Source organism: Tamandua tetradactyla, chromosome 7 (assembly GCF_023851605.1).
Source record: "Tamandua tetradactyla isolate mTamTet1 chromosome 7, mTamTet1.pri, whole genome shotgun sequence".
NCBI lineage: Eukaryota > Metazoa > Chordata > Mammalia > Pilosa > Myrmecophagidae > Tamandua > Tamandua tetradactyla.
This window is the reverse complement of record NC_135333.1, coordinates 134,039,331-134,054,903: the sequence shown is the minus strand read 5'-3', so window position 1 is coordinate 134,054,903 and position 15,573 is coordinate 134,039,331. Positions and strand designations below refer to the sequence as shown.

The 15,573-nt window shown below is 38.5% G+C and overlaps 1 protein-coding gene and 1 pseudogene across 1 annotated transcript in view; both read right to left on the bottom strand.

The window, feature by feature from the left end:
* The window catches only part of IRAK3 (interleukin 1 receptor associated kinase 3), a 61,341-nt gene that overhangs the window by 44,733 nt on the left and 1,035 nt on the right, over positions 1–15,573 (bottom strand). The gene's annotated exons all lie outside the window — the stretch shown is intronic.
* Positions 547–9,095, bottom strand: LOC143642659 (T-complex protein 1 subunit zeta pseudogene; annotated as a pseudogene).

The following is a 15,573-nucleotide window of genomic DNA, read 5'->3' as shown; positions in this document are numbered from 1 at the left end:
CTACTGTGTGCCAGCACTGCGAGAACAGGGTGATAAGAGCATGAAGAGAATGGGAGCCTCGGAGAGGTTTCCAGGTGGTGGTTTAAAGAGCCTCAGCCAAGTCTAAACTACGAGTACTTCTAAGGAGGGGCCAATTCTTACGGAAGTATCGAATTGGGTAATCTATCCTGGGGGACAAAAAAATCACTGGAGTTTCAGTGTGAAAGTAAGATGAAAGAATGATCTCTGAGAGAAATGAGACAAAATAAAGTTTCAGTGGCTGAGAGATTTCAAACAGAATTGAGAGGTTATCCTGGAGGTTATTCTTATGCATTATATAGATATCCATTTTTAGTTTATGGTGTATTGGAGTGTCTGGAGGGAAGTACCTGAAACTGTTGAGCTGTGTTCCAGTAGCCTTGATTCTTGAAGATGGACTGTATAACTATATAGCTTTTTCAATGTGACTGTGTGGGTGTGAAAACCTCATGTCCGATGCTCTTTTTATCCAGAGTATGGACAGATGAGTAAAAAAATAAGGATAAAAAATAAATAAATAATAGCGGGGATAAGGGGTTAAAAAAAATTAGGTAGATGGAAATATGAGTGGTCAATGAGAGGGAGTTGTAAGGAGTATGGGATATACGAGCTTTTTCTTTTTATTTCTCTTTTTGGAGTGATGTAAATGTTCTAAAAATGATCATGGTGATGAATATACAACTATTTGATGATATTGTGAGGCACTGATTGCACACCATGTACGGACTGGGTATGTGTGAAGATGTCTCTATAAAAATATTTAAAAAAAAAAAAGAAAAAAAGAATGATCTCTGAGTCCCACAGACTATACTGTGTTCTATGGAGAAAAGCTACCAGTCAAAACAGAGCATGGCCACAGGGTTTCTATGATGGAACACGCAGACTTTTTGGAAGCTCTGCCACTAGCTTGTAGGGCAAATTCAGAAAATTCACAGTCTCAATGAGCAATCTCAAGTCCTTTCTTTATTAAATTTCCTTTGATGTGATCCCACCCAAAACACACACTAAATTTGGCGGCTCTTCCTTGGTCTGGAGATTATATGAGCACCGACTTTAAAACACTTTTGGTCTTAAAAACACTTCCCACTCTCAAAATTAACATTCCAAGAGAACTAGAAAAATTAAATTTCAATAAAGGAAAAGTTTAGGTTTCTATTATTTCTATTAGTAAATCACTTGGCTAATATTTACAAAGAATTAGGCATAATGTATAATATAAATATAACAATTAATATTTACATACAGAATAAGTTCCCTGTATGCTTTGAATTTTTGCAATAAGACATATGCACATAATTTAACAGCGGTGGAGAGGAAGGACGTTCTTGTGTGCCCTTGTGGGCCACCATAGCCAGGAAAAGAATGTGAGGGGTGGAACGGGTGAGGGAAGGGGGACTGTTCCAGAAATGGTGAAGAGGACATAAGGGGGACAGAGAGGAGACCGGCGTGTTTAAAGCAGAGGGTTCATGCTGAAGAGAAGGTAAACAGAACTCCAAGGCTCAGGCTACCTCTGTATCCTCAGAACCTAGGAACATGCTGAGCACATAATAGACATTCGATACATATTTGATGAATAACCCACAGATTACGGCAGGCCCTGAAGGTCAGCATAATAAATAAAACTTTGATCTTAAAGGAATAGAACCAAGCTAAGATTTTTCATACGGCGCTGCGAAAAGTAGGAGCTCTATTTTTTGAAAGATCTATCTGGTGGCAAGAGTATAGTTCCTCATACAATATTTGCACATAAAAACATACAAACACACTATTAGAAAAGAACAGTCTATGTATTAAGGAAACTCAAAGAATTAACTTTTTTCCCCCACCGTTCACTGTTTTCATTTGTTTATTCATAAACACTGACTGTTTTGCCCTGTTACAGGCACTGTGCTAGGCACTAGAACAAGATTGCCAAAGAGTTAACTTTTTAAGATCCAGGGGATGTCGGCTTTCCCACATCATTTCACCACCTGTTTTTGTTTTTTAAAATTTATGACTCTGCCTTTTAAAAGTGCAACAGCACATGGCTCTGTGCTGTCCCAACCTGTGCCTTGGCTGAGAAACTGCTAATGTAAGATACTCTCCTTTAAGTACATCTCTGAGATTCAGCTGGAGGGTGAATGAACAGATACCAAATGAGCTGGGGGTTTTAGTTTCCAATACCGATGGGGTAAAGGTTTCTGAGTTTGCATTAAGTCTAAAGAAAGCTAGATTAGGCGAAAAGCATTTTTCTAATCATAGAACTTCATAACATGAAACTGACTCAAGGCTCAGTTCAAATGGATGTTGCCTGCACACATGGATTGCTTCCAAGACAAGAAATGAAATGTTTTCTCTTTCCCAGTTGGTGATTCACAGTGCAACCTTAATAGCTTTTATCTAGTGAAGATGAACTTTGAACAGAAACCCCACTAAAGAGTATTATTAGCATCCATAACACGTATAATTAATTTAGATCAAATTCTATAAAATGATAGCTTCAATTTTATGCTACAGGAATACAAACTCTTGTCATGTCAATTACATTCTTCAATATTCGTAGTTCTGTCCAATTCTTTCTTACTTGTTTGCTTCCAAAATATAGTACTTTGTTTATTCACAGTACAAAACAAATAAAAATAAACAGGAAAAATTTTATAAAAATAAACAGGAAAATTCCTAAATGATGAATTCTGCTGTAAAGTTAAGAGCATTATACACTAAAAGACAAATTAAGAAAAACATGCCGTAGTTAAGCACTACTTTTTAGAAACATTTTTTGGAAGGTAAATAATCTTTTATTGAAAGGCATGTTGGCATAATAGAAGCCAAAAAGTTGATCTGAGTTTAGAATTCAGTTTATCTGAAGGTACAGATTGTGTAACAATCACACAATATTCAAAAGTTCAATGGAAGCTGTTTTGAGAGTACAGGGCAATCTAGGTAGTGCTGACCGCTGGGGAATTCAGTCTCCATACGCAAACAGAAATCATAGAAGTCACGTCTCCATATGCAAATCTGTAGCTGAAGGGGTTTTTTAAAATAACGCAATGCACTCTTATTTGAATTGTTTGTATTTGCATTTAACCACGTGCCAAAACCCTTAGGAAATTAAGACCGCATTCTTGCAAAGTTTGTTTTAAGATAACATAATGGGAAAAGGAAAGCTGTCTCTCTTCTTTCTGCAAAGTACACAATGAAATTAATGCAATTGTCTAAAAGAAGCTTTAGAATTGAAGTTTTTTGTTTGTTTGTTTTGCCTTGAGATTTACTGCACACTCTGTAGGCAACTGCTCTAAGCCATCAAAAAAAACAAACAACAAAAAACAAAGCTTAGCAACACATGATTATAACCTTGAAAGAATGCAAAGATAGCAGATGTATAGAAACAATTTTGTGAAAATTCTTAGGAAGGACAGTAATTTGGGTGAGAGTAAGAGGACCCCAGCGGGTACGGGATGGCCATTTCTGCATAAGCAAAGGTTCAGAAGCATGAAAATAAGGTCAGCTTGAAAATCTCTGATAGCCCCAGCTTCCTTAGTCACCATGCTCAGGCATGTTCTTCTCTCTGCCCCCTCTTATCTCATATTTTTTTACATTTTATACTTGAAACTCTTTTACTTCCTTGCCTCCAGCTTATACCTCTTTCCGCCTACTATAGAATATAAACTTTTCTCAGGGAGTATTTTAGCAAAGTTATTTCTAAAGTGTAAAAAATTCAGTTGATGCAATAATTCTACCTACAGAAATTTATACTGAGGAAATAGTGATGCTTTCAAAAATTTGTTACTTAGGTGTTATTTATAATAGCAGAGAATTTAGAACATAGTCTCAACAACAGGGAATTGTTGGATAAATTAAATACATTCCATAGAAAATTAAGTCATTAAAATTTTCCTGTGAAGCATATTTAACAACAAGGTAGATAACATAAGCTTATCTTACATGCAACTTTTATGACACTGCAGCTAAAGTAAAACATCCTTTTCACTGGGTAAAAAGGACCTGCTTTATAAGTGTACACTGCAATGCACTTAAAAAAAAAACACTAATTACAATTTCAGCACTTCACAGTTTGATAAGCAACATCCTCCTGTTTTAATATGGGGAAAAAATTCCTTTGAGAGTCATCTGAAGCTTGGGACAAAAATCAGGATCACTCTGACAAGCCTTCATGATTCAGATGATACAAGGGAAGCTTCATTTCAAGCTTGTAGAGAAGATATTCCAGCTCGCATGATCTTATCAACCAGGAGAATATGTCTGGCAATCACAGGGCAGGAGTGCAGAAGCCATTTCTTTACACAATAGTTATCCCATATGCTACTTCTGCTGCTACCATTGGTTCACCTGTGCTCATGTCTACACCTAAAAGACTTGACCTGATTTTAAATGTTCCGTGTGTTCTTTTTAACTAGTGTTTCCTGAAGGTCAAAACCAGAGTTCTGAGCAAGAACCTTGGGGATAATGAGCAATGCATCGCCAAATGCTTGGACTCCAAATTGGGCCCTGCCCTTTACACAGGGCTTATATTTAACCAGAACTTCTGCCATTGCCACTTCCACCGCACCGGCACCTGGAACCACAAAGCCATCAATAGCATTTTTGACAGTCCTCAGACCATCTCTTATTGTATCTTTGGTTTAAGTAAGCATGTGCTTAATTTGGTCCTTTCACCAATTATGTCACAGAATGAGGATTGTTACATTTCTCAATAAAGGTGGACTTCTCTTCTCCCAATGTATACTCATAGACAAGGCATGCATGCCCCAAAACAGTCAGGATTTAGGTCATCCAAAGAATTGAAAGCTACTCCACCACAAACAAGAGTCAGCCTCTCTACATTTCTCCTTTTAGCTCTGCAAAGAGCTACTATGCCTTCTTTTGCAAGAGCATCTAGGGAAAAGGGGTCAATTCTCTTCTGATTAATGACAAACCCTTAATCTGAGTCACCACAGACTTTCTTTTTCAGTTCTGTCACTCTCTCTTCTGCACTCTCATATAAAAATCCAGAGTTCATTTCTGTTTTTTCATATTCTAATGACTCACTGCATGTGAGGATGTATGCCTCTTCTACTCTTTTTTTTATATTAACGTGACATACCCCGTGGTTCAAAACAAGCCTTCTGATTAAGCTTGTATCAGCTTCAGATTTATGTTTCATCTGCATGCTCTCAACCATGAAAAGGTCAATAGGTTCGTCTTTTTTTTAATGGCCAATATGGAGTCCAACACAGCCTCTGTTAACACATCAGCAAGTTCAGCATGAATTTTACTATGTAGAGATGTTCTAGCCACACCCATAAGTGTTTCGCCGTCCACCTCTTTGCTTACTTTGACTTGTTCCAAAAACTGAAGTGCCCTTTCCTTTGCAGCTTCAAATCCTTCTGTTATTATTCTGGGATGCAGCCCTTCAGAAATGTAGAGACCCACTAGCTTCAGCAGCCCTCCAATGATAAGGATATTGGAAGTAGTACTATCACCAGTTACGTCATACTGGGCTGCTGCTTACTTTTGCTATTAAGGAGGCTGTTGGGTGTTGCATTTGCATTGCATGAAGCAGCACACTGACATCTTTAGTAAACTTGATGTCTCCAGAACCAGACACAAGCATCTTCATGGTGGACTTGGACCCCATGCTGGTCCTCAGCAGGTCTAACAGTTCTCATGCTGTGCTATCATTGACCGCCAGCACCACCTGGGCTTGAGCTACTTCGGTCTTGGGGTTTAGGGTCTTCATGACTACCATAGCTGACCCAGCAACTGAACTGAAGTGTTGTTTTTGTTTTGTTTTGTTTTGTTTGCATGGGCAGGCACTGGGAACCGAACCCGGGTCTCTGGCATGGCAGGTGAGAACTCTGCCTGCTGAGCCACCATGACCCTCCCTGAATTGAAGTTTTTAATTCTCAAAAAGTAAATGAAACAAAACTCCAAAATGTAAGTTAGCTCTACTGTTAAGGCTATACTGTAGCACTAATGCCCACTAGTTAATAAATTTTACAAGAAAGGACACTTTTCCATAGGTAAGTTTATATGTACTTTTTACCACACACCTGAGTATATCCCATAACTGGGTAGGACTATGCATACATGATTATGATTTTTCAGAGGTCCCAAGTAAGGTGCTAATGTTAACTCTCTGGACAGAATTTAATATGGTTGACCAAGACTGCCTTAACGTCCCTTTAGCAACACTAAACTTTAGACAGGCTTGTCACGGACTCCATGCCCCTGACCTCTTTCCCATCCCGGTCTTTACATGTCCCAGAAGCCCGAGAATCTCCTAACTAGGTAGCAGGTCTTTACCTCTCTCCTCCTCCCCCCTGGCCCTTACAGATTCCAGGTGTCCTAATAACTGCAAAAGAAAAAATTCTGGACCAGGTGGTTCTAATAAAGACAACCTCATGAAAATCACTCACCCTTCCCAGTGATTAGCCCTCTCACTGCCTTCCAGTGTTCTTCCTCTAACTCACTCCCACCCTTAAAAAAACTTGCTGTATTGTTTCGATGGAGTTGCATTCTACTTTCTCTCTCCCCTACCATGGTAGGCATGAACAGTCAGCCTTGCCTGTTTTAGGTTGTCTGAAACAGTTTTTTCTTTGACACTAGGGTGCCAGTTTGGAACGGACTGATTCCATAGCCAGGTGATGGCCAGTACTGTTGCCTTAAACATTGTTCCCTTGTTAAACTTCTTTATAGCATTTATATCCATCCATTGCCTACATTAAATTAGAAATTCCTTAAAAAGTAAGGACCATGATGTGGTATCTAGTGCAATGCTCTGTCCAAAATTCTATCCAATGAGGTTTTGGGATTTTTTTTTTTTTTAGTAAATTTCAGTTCATTCAATAATTCATTCAATCAACAAATATTTACTGAATGGCTACTCTGTGTGGGTGACATTTTAGATGCTAGAGGACTGAGTAGGGAACAAGGCAAACAAAAAGCCCTGTTGTCAGAAAGCTTTTTTTCTAGTGTGACAGGTGGAAAATAAACAAAAAATATATATATATAAACATATGAAGTACGTGAAAGGTGATTATAGAAAGGTGATTATGTAGAAATAGAGGCTATAGAGAAAAACAAGGCATGAAAGGGGCATAAAGCAGTAGGGATATCAACTTTTTTTGGTGGGGGAGCATGGTCCAGGAATCGAACCTGGGTCTCCTGCATGGAAGGCGAGCATTCTACCACTGACCCACCCATGCACCCTAGGGATATTAGTTTTTAAAGAGAGGTCAGGGTAGGTAATAGTTAAGTAAAAACATGAAGGAGGTCACCTGAGGGAAGAATGTCCCTTGCATGTTCAAGAAATAAGGAGGCTAGTGTGCTAGAGTTAAAGGAACAAAAGGGAGAAAGGAGGGTGAGGAAAGGACAAAGGACTTTGGTGTTTATTCTGAGTGAGATGGGAAGCTGCTGGAGAGTTCTGAATACAGTAATGATATATTTTACTTAATACGTTTAATAGGTTCATTGTCTCCTGTGTTGAAAAGAGATTCAAGAAGGGCAAGGACAGTAGCAGGGTATTCAGCCAGCAGACTGCTGAAATCATCCAGGAGGGGCCCGATGGTGGTTTGGACAGGATGGCTGTGGTAACGGTGGTAAGAAATCTGAAGGCAGGGACAACAGTATTTTGCTGTGAGACAGATATATGTTGTGAGAGAAATCAAGGAGTCAGAGATGATTCTATTATTTTTGACCTGAGCAAATAGAAGGATGGGGTTGTTATTAACTGAGATGGAAAAAACTTGGGGAGGGTAGATGGGCACAGTGCTGGATGTCTGAAATGTCTCTCAAGCAGGCAAGTAGGTGGATGCAGCTAGAGTTCAAGAAATAGACCCAGGCAGACATTTGGAAGTTATTAGCATATAGATGGAATTTATAAGATAGAGAGTACAGTAGACAAACAGAAAAGTCACAGCTTAGCACAGAGACACTCAGAAAGATCAGAGAGATAAAGAGGAACATAAAAGGAAAATATAATGCTGTGGAAATAAAGAATTTGTTTCAAGGGGGAAGGAGTGATCAGCCATGTCAAACAAAATGAGGACTGAGATGTGATCACTGGATTTAGCCATAGGGACCAAGGATGAGAGAAATTTAGGTGGAGTAGTGGCGGGGAAAGCCATTGCAACTGGTTCAAGGAAGAGAGAAACTGGAGTATAAATAGCCCTTTTGAAGAATTTTGCTAAAAAGGGGAACAAAGAAATGGGTAGTAGAGTGGAGGTGAGATCTAGAGGGAACGTTGTAATGTGGGAGAAATAACATCATGATCCCTCCACTCAACCTTTCAGGAAAGGGAAGCATAACTCCCAATTCCTTAAGTGTGGTGTGCATATAGTGACTTTCTTCCAAACAGTGCAGTGTGGGGGACTTCCGGCAAGGTGGCGGAACAGGAGAAGCTGAGTTCACCCGGCTCTGGGCAACAATGAGGAATGCGAAAGAAAAATGACCTGGACTGTGGTTCCAGGGGGCAAGTGATTATAAAGGGTCTTCTACCCTATGTAGGGGCCCCCTTGGGAAACAATCAGAAAAGGTGGGATAGAGAGAATGGGGCGAATGTATCTAATCACAACTCCACCTACCCCCTCAGCTGGTTTGGGAAGATTTTCCCTTCGGCTCTGTAGCTGGGAGTTCCCGTGGCAAACGTGGAAGATAATAGGCATGCTTTTCCTGTGCACAGACTCCACTTTTTCAAGGCATAGTGCCTACTCCCTGCTCCTGTGGCAGGCTGCTACGGATGGCCATTTTTGTTTGTCTGTTTTGGCAAAGACTGGGGGCCTTTCCCTGGGGAGGAGGGATAGACATAAAATGGTGACAGCCCAACATCCAAACAGTGGAAGAAACATGTTTGGGTCCTGAACCTGCTCCCCTTTCTCCCACAGGGGCCTGGAGACTGCGGGTGTATGTGGCAGAGAGGTGAAGCTGAGGAAGTTGATTGAGCTGAGTGCCATGACTAGCCACTAGACATGGACTGTGGATGGGGACAGGTGGGCCTAAGAGGAGAAGACTCAAGAGAGTCATTTGCGGGCGAGCCACAGTGGCTCAGCAGGCAAGAATGCTTGCCTGCCATGCCAGAGGACCCAGGTTCGATTCCCGATGCCTGCCCATGTAAAAAAAATAAAAAATAAAAATAAATAAATAAATAAATAAAGAGCATCATTTGCTGTGGAGAAGCTGAGCATGCAGTCTGACACCTGCTTATCTGCCTAGCTCTCAAATAAAGCCCTAAGTAGAACTGCAATCTCCTCTTGAGATTAGGGACTTGGTTTCAAGGGGAAGGACTGACAAAAAAATCCAAAAGGGGGTCTTCAAAGCTAATACCAGTAGATTCAAAATCTTAGACAGGGAAAAAAAAATCTTAGAGAAGGGAAGGAAATAAATCTGCCAAATAATCTCAAGACATTAAAATGCCCCACCTACAACAGAAGATCATAAAGCATGTGAAGATCCAGACAGACATGGTTCAGCCAAATGACCAGATTAAATTACCCAAGCAGACAGAGAATTTAGAACAACTAATTAAGGTTGTTCATAATAACATAAAGGATATCCAGAAGACAATGGAGGAGCATAAAGAAGAATTTGAAAGAATAAATTAAAAAAATATCAGATATCACAAAGATAAAAGATACTATAACAAAATTAAATATATATTAGAGACTTACAACAGACTTCAAGAGGCAGAAGAAAGAATATGTGAATTAGAAGCAGGACAATTGAATTTGAATGTTCAAAAGAACAAATGCTAAGAAAAAATGGGAAAAAATGCAACTTGATCTCAGGAAAATGATAGACATCATGATGTATACAAATATAAGATTTGTTGGTATCCCGAAAGGAGAAGAGTAGAGGGATAGGAAAGCTAGTTGAAGATACAATGGAGGATCACTTCACAACCCTTATAAAAGACATAAACATCCAAACCAAACAAGCCCAACGAATCCCAAATAGAATACATCCAAATAGGCTTACTCTAAGACATATACTTATCAGAATGTCAAATCTTGAAAAGAAGCAAAAAGTCATGAAAGCAGCAAGAGAAAAGAGATTTATTACATACAAGGGAAAACATAAAAGAATGAGCTCAAATTATTCAACAGGCACCATGGAGGTGAGAAGGCAGTGGAATGATATATTTAAGATTTTGAACAAGAAAGACTTTCAATCAAGAATTCTTTATCTTGCCAAGTTGTCCTGCAAAACTGAGGGAGAAATTAAAATCTTCACAGATAAACAACGGCTAAGAAAATATGCCAACAAGAGACCTGCCCTACAAGAAATATTAAAGGGAGCTCTGGAGACTGAAAAAAAGACAGAGAGGGTGGTCTGGAGGAGAATACAGAATTGAAGAGTATTAGCAAGGGTATCTTAAAGGAAAAAAAGTGAGGGAGGGAAAAGAATATATAGATCTGACAAATAAAAACTATAGGCAGTTATTGCAATATTAGATAAAATAGACTTCTGAAATAAAAATTTGAAATGTTTAGTAACATAGGTCATTAATTATAGCAAATTTGATATTTGTAATAACTTTCTATTTGATATTTCAAGAATGCACACAGTTTTGATAGTTAATCAAATAGTATTTAAAATAGTATTTAATATTTAGAATTTAAGAAACTCTGATATCTGTATCTGTAGAATTTTTTCCTTGCTTGCTGTCTTAGTTTGCAAGCTGCCAGAATGTGATATAACAGAAATGGAGATGCTTTTATAAAGGGCAATTTAATAAGTTACACATTTACAGTTCTAAGGAAGTGAAAGTGTCCAAATTAAGGCACCAAGAAGAGGTCACCTTCACTCAAGGGAGGCCGATGGGTCAGGAACACCTCTGTCAGCTGGGCAGTTATGTGGCTGGCATCTGACTGGCCCCTTGCTCTTGGGTTCCCTTGCTTTCAGCCTCTGTTCCTATGGGGGAATCCTCATTTTGCTTCTCCAGGGCTGGCTTTCATCTCTTGGCTTCCCCTGGCTCTCTCCAGGTTCTGGCTTGCTTAACATCTCATGGTGACATCTGCTGGGCTCCAAGCATCTCCAAACATCCATGTCTCTGTTCTCCAAGTGTCTGCATCTGTATCAGCTCTTCTGTGTCAAGTTTCAGTTGGCTCTGAGGCTTCTGTCATTTCTGTAGGCTCTGTTGTTTCTGTTAGCTCTAAAGTTTCTTTCCAAAATGTTTCCCTCTTTTTTAGGATTCCAGTAAACTACTCAAGACCCACCTTGGGAATGGGTGAAGTCACATATCCATGTAATCAAGATCATACTCACAGGGCAGGCAATGGTGGCTCAGTGGCAGAATTCTTGCCTGCCAAGCCAGAGACCCAGGTTTGATTCCTGGTGCCTGCCCATTAAAAAAAAAAATCTCACGCATAATTCAGTGTCACATCTCCATGGATACAATCTGATCAAGTTTCCAACCTACAATATTGAATCAGGATTAACACATGACTTTTCTGGGGTACATAATATTTTCAAACCAGCACACTTGCTTTAATTTTAAATTAGTCTATGAAACATATTGTACAAACACAGGCTTTACGATGATTATTTAGATATGCCTATGGATAAACTAATTAATATATTCATGTTTGGTGAATTTGGTTAAATTTTTCACATGTTAATACTAAAAACATTTATATCTCTATATTTTCCTGAAATCAAGCACTTAAAAATGTTCAGTAACATAGGTCATTATTATAGCAAAGTTGATATTTGTAAGGACTTTCTACTTGATGTTTTGAGAGCATTCAGGTTTTTTTTTTTCCTTCTTCCTTTTTTTCTTGCATGGGCAGGCACCGGGAATTGAACCCAGGTCTCTGGCATGCCAGGCAAGAACTCTGCCACTGAGCCCCCGTCGCACCACCTGAGAACGTTCGGTTTTGACAGCTAACCAAATGGTATTTAAATTAGTGTTTAATATTTAGAATTTAAGAACTCTGATATCTGTGTTTGTAGATTTTTTTTCCTTGTTTGCCTTAATTTTAAATTGGTTATGAAACTTCCTGTACAAATATAAGCTTTACAATGATTATTTGTCTACTTTACTTAACTATGCCTATGGATAAGCTAACTAAGATATCCACTTTTGGTGGTTCTAAGTGTATTGTTTGTTTTCCTAAATAAAAATACTAAAAAAAAAAAAAAAAAAAAAAAAAAGAGTGCGATATAGAAAGGGGGAAAGAAGAGTACCTTTACAGAGGAGAAACCTGATAGCCACTACCACAGCCAGGGGATATACGTCTACAGCAACAGTGATGAGTCATGCTGACAGCACGTACCCTTGCTGTAACATGATGAAATGGCACTTTACCTTTGGAGTCTTCCTCCCCCAAGCCCATAACCTCAGGCTAAACATGAGAAGAATACTAGATCCCAGCTGAGGGATATTCTATAAAATAACTAACCAGTTCTCCTCAGCACTGCTGAGGCCATCAAGAAACAAGGAAAGACTGAGAAACAGTCACACCAGGAGGAGCCTAAGAAGATAGGACAACTCGATGTATGTGGGCTCCTGGATGGAATACTGGAACAGAAAGAGGACATTAGGTAAAAACTAAGGATATCTGAATAAAGTATGACTTTCTTACTAATAATGTATAAATATTGCAACAAATGTATGATAATAATGTGAGATGTTACTAATAAGGGAAATAGAGTGCAGAGAATATAGGGACTCTGTGTTATCTAAACTTTTCTGTAAATCCAAAACTGTTCTAAAAAAAAGGTTTATTTAAAAATTAAAAATATAATAACATAGGCTTTAGACCATCTGGTTAGAATCCAAGTTTTCCATTAACTACATGTGACTTAAGGCAAGTTACTTAGAGTCTCTGCAAGTCAGTTTCCCTATTTACAAAATAGAATTAATAAGAGTTCCTTATTAATATAGAATTTTTGAGATAAGAAAATGAGATAATCCATGTAAAGGGCTTAGTACAGTGTCTGGCAAATAGTAAACAACAATAGAAGGCAGATATTCTTGTTATTATTGCTATTATTTTTTTCTTTAAATGCAAAGTGATTTTACACTTAATTTGTTTTGAGGTAATTAATAATAATTTCTTCTGAGGGGAAGAAAATTGCATGCAATCTATTACATAGTACCTGGGAAAAGGGTTTCCCTCTCAGTCCAGTGTTGAGAAGTTTTACAGTGTGAGCTATTCCAAACAATTTCATTTAAATACAATCTATGGTAATGTAATGAAACGTGCTTCATACACATTTGTATGTACATTATCACATCCTTAAGGTGGTATAAGATGAATAACATTTTCCAATCTGGGTACCTGCTTTCACTGTAAAGCCACAGTCATCAATGTCAACCAGAGAATATATTATTTCTTACTACATTGTTTTAAACAACAATAGGTTCAAAAGCGATTTGAAGATTAATAATGTAGAATAAGTTTAAAGATTAAAAGAATTAAGTGGAATACTGAAAGAGGATAATTGCTATAAGAAAATGCTATTAAAGAAGAGAATTTGGCTTAAGCAATGGCTTCCAAAGCAGGCTATGCATCAGAATTACCCATGGTACTTGGCAAAATAACAGACATGCCAGATTCTTGACCCAAACCTACTGAATCAGTATCTCCAGGCATGAAATCTGGATATCTGCATCCTTAACAGACTGTTAGAGATGATGCAGGTTTGAGAACACTGGCCTACATTATCCTGTATACACTGATCATATCATATAGGTTGCTATCTGTCTTAGTTTGTTAGGGTAGCTATGATAAAACACCGCAGAACCGGTTGGCTTAAACAAGAAGAATTAATTGTCTCATGGTTTTGGAGGCTCAAGGTACAAACCAAGGTCTTGAAAAACCATGCTTTCTCCTGGTGCTGCGGTGCTGTGGAATTCTGGTGCTGGCCTGCCAATAATATTTGGGGGTCCTTGGCTTGCATCTCTGCCTCTGACACATTGCAATCTGCCTCATTCTCTGGCATCTTCTGATTTCAAGTGTCTATTGGCTGTGTCTAAATTCCCTGTGTCTAGAAGGACTTCAGCCAAATTGGATTAAGGTCCACCCTGATTCAATCTGGCCTCATCCCAATAAGATCTTCAAAGGTCCTATTTACAAATGGGTTCACACTCACAGGAGCTGGGGTCAGAACTTACATGTCTTTTGTGGGGGACATGATTCAATCCCTAACATTATATGATGTGCATTTGGCTAAACTGCCTTTGTTAACACACCCTTAATATTCACCATTATCAAGAATCATGATCAGCTCATGACAGTTTTACCCATTTGTGCCAGTTTGACACTATTATGCACCCCAGAAAAGCCATGTTTTAATTCTGATCCGATCTTTTTTTTTAAATATTTTTACTGAGAAATCTTCACACACACATAGTACATCCACAGCATACAATCCACGGCTCACAATATCATCACATAGTTGTGCATTCATTACCATGATCATTTTTAGAACACTTGTATCACTCCAGAAAAAGAAATAAAAAGAAAAAAGAAAAACTCGTACATACCATACCCCTTCCCCTCCCTCTCATTGACCACTAGTATTTCAATCTACCCACTTTTTTTACCGCTTATCTTCCCCACTATCATTTATCTATTTATTTTTTCACTCATTTGCCCATACCCTAGATAAAAGGAACATCAGACACAAGGTTTTCATAACCACACGATCACACTGTAAAAGCTGTGTAGTTATACAATCTTCTTCAAGAATCAAGGCTACTGGAACAAAGTTCAACAATTTCAGGTACTTCCCTCTAGCCACTGCAATGTACCATAAACTAAAAAGGAATATCTATATAATGCCTAAGAATAACCCCCAGAATAATCTCTTAACTCTATTTGAAATCTCTCAAAACTAACGCTTTTTCTGTCTCATTTCTCTCTTCCCTGTTTTGGTCAAGAAGGCTTTCTCAATTCCATGATGCCAGCCGCAGGCTCATCCAAGGAGTTCTGCCCCACATTGTCAGGGAGATTCACACCCCCTGGGAGTCATGTTCCACATGGGGGGTGGCATAGTGATTTCATCTGCTGAGTTGGCTTAGAGAGCAAGGTCACATCTGAGCAACAAAAGAGGTTCTCTGGGGGTGATTCTTAGGCTAATTGTAAGTAGGCTTAGCTTCTCTTTTGGAAGAATAAGTTTCATAGGGTCAAACCCCAAGATCAAGGGCTCAGCCTTTTGAATGGGTTGTTCTAAGGGCTTGTAAGAATATCTGCTATTCTTGGTAAGAAATATAGCTGTTTTTAGAGAATTAAAACAGATGTTTTGATATAATAATGTTTGTTTTCAATTAACATGAAATGTGACATCACAGACTATCAAAATCTAGCAAAACTCTGCATTTCATAAAACAAAGACTTTTGTCTGAATTATTTCTGTTGATAACACTCAACGTGTCCAACAATTCATTACTCAACTTCCTACAATGTCTGTATAAAATGGAGCTTTGAAGATAATTTTCTAGATTAAAATAAGAAGTCATTCTTTAGCATAAACCATCATTTCACCAAATTGGATAGATAAGCAAGATATGTCTAACTAAGAAAACAGGAAGGCACGTTAATTATAAGTAGTATTTTATTCTATCATTTC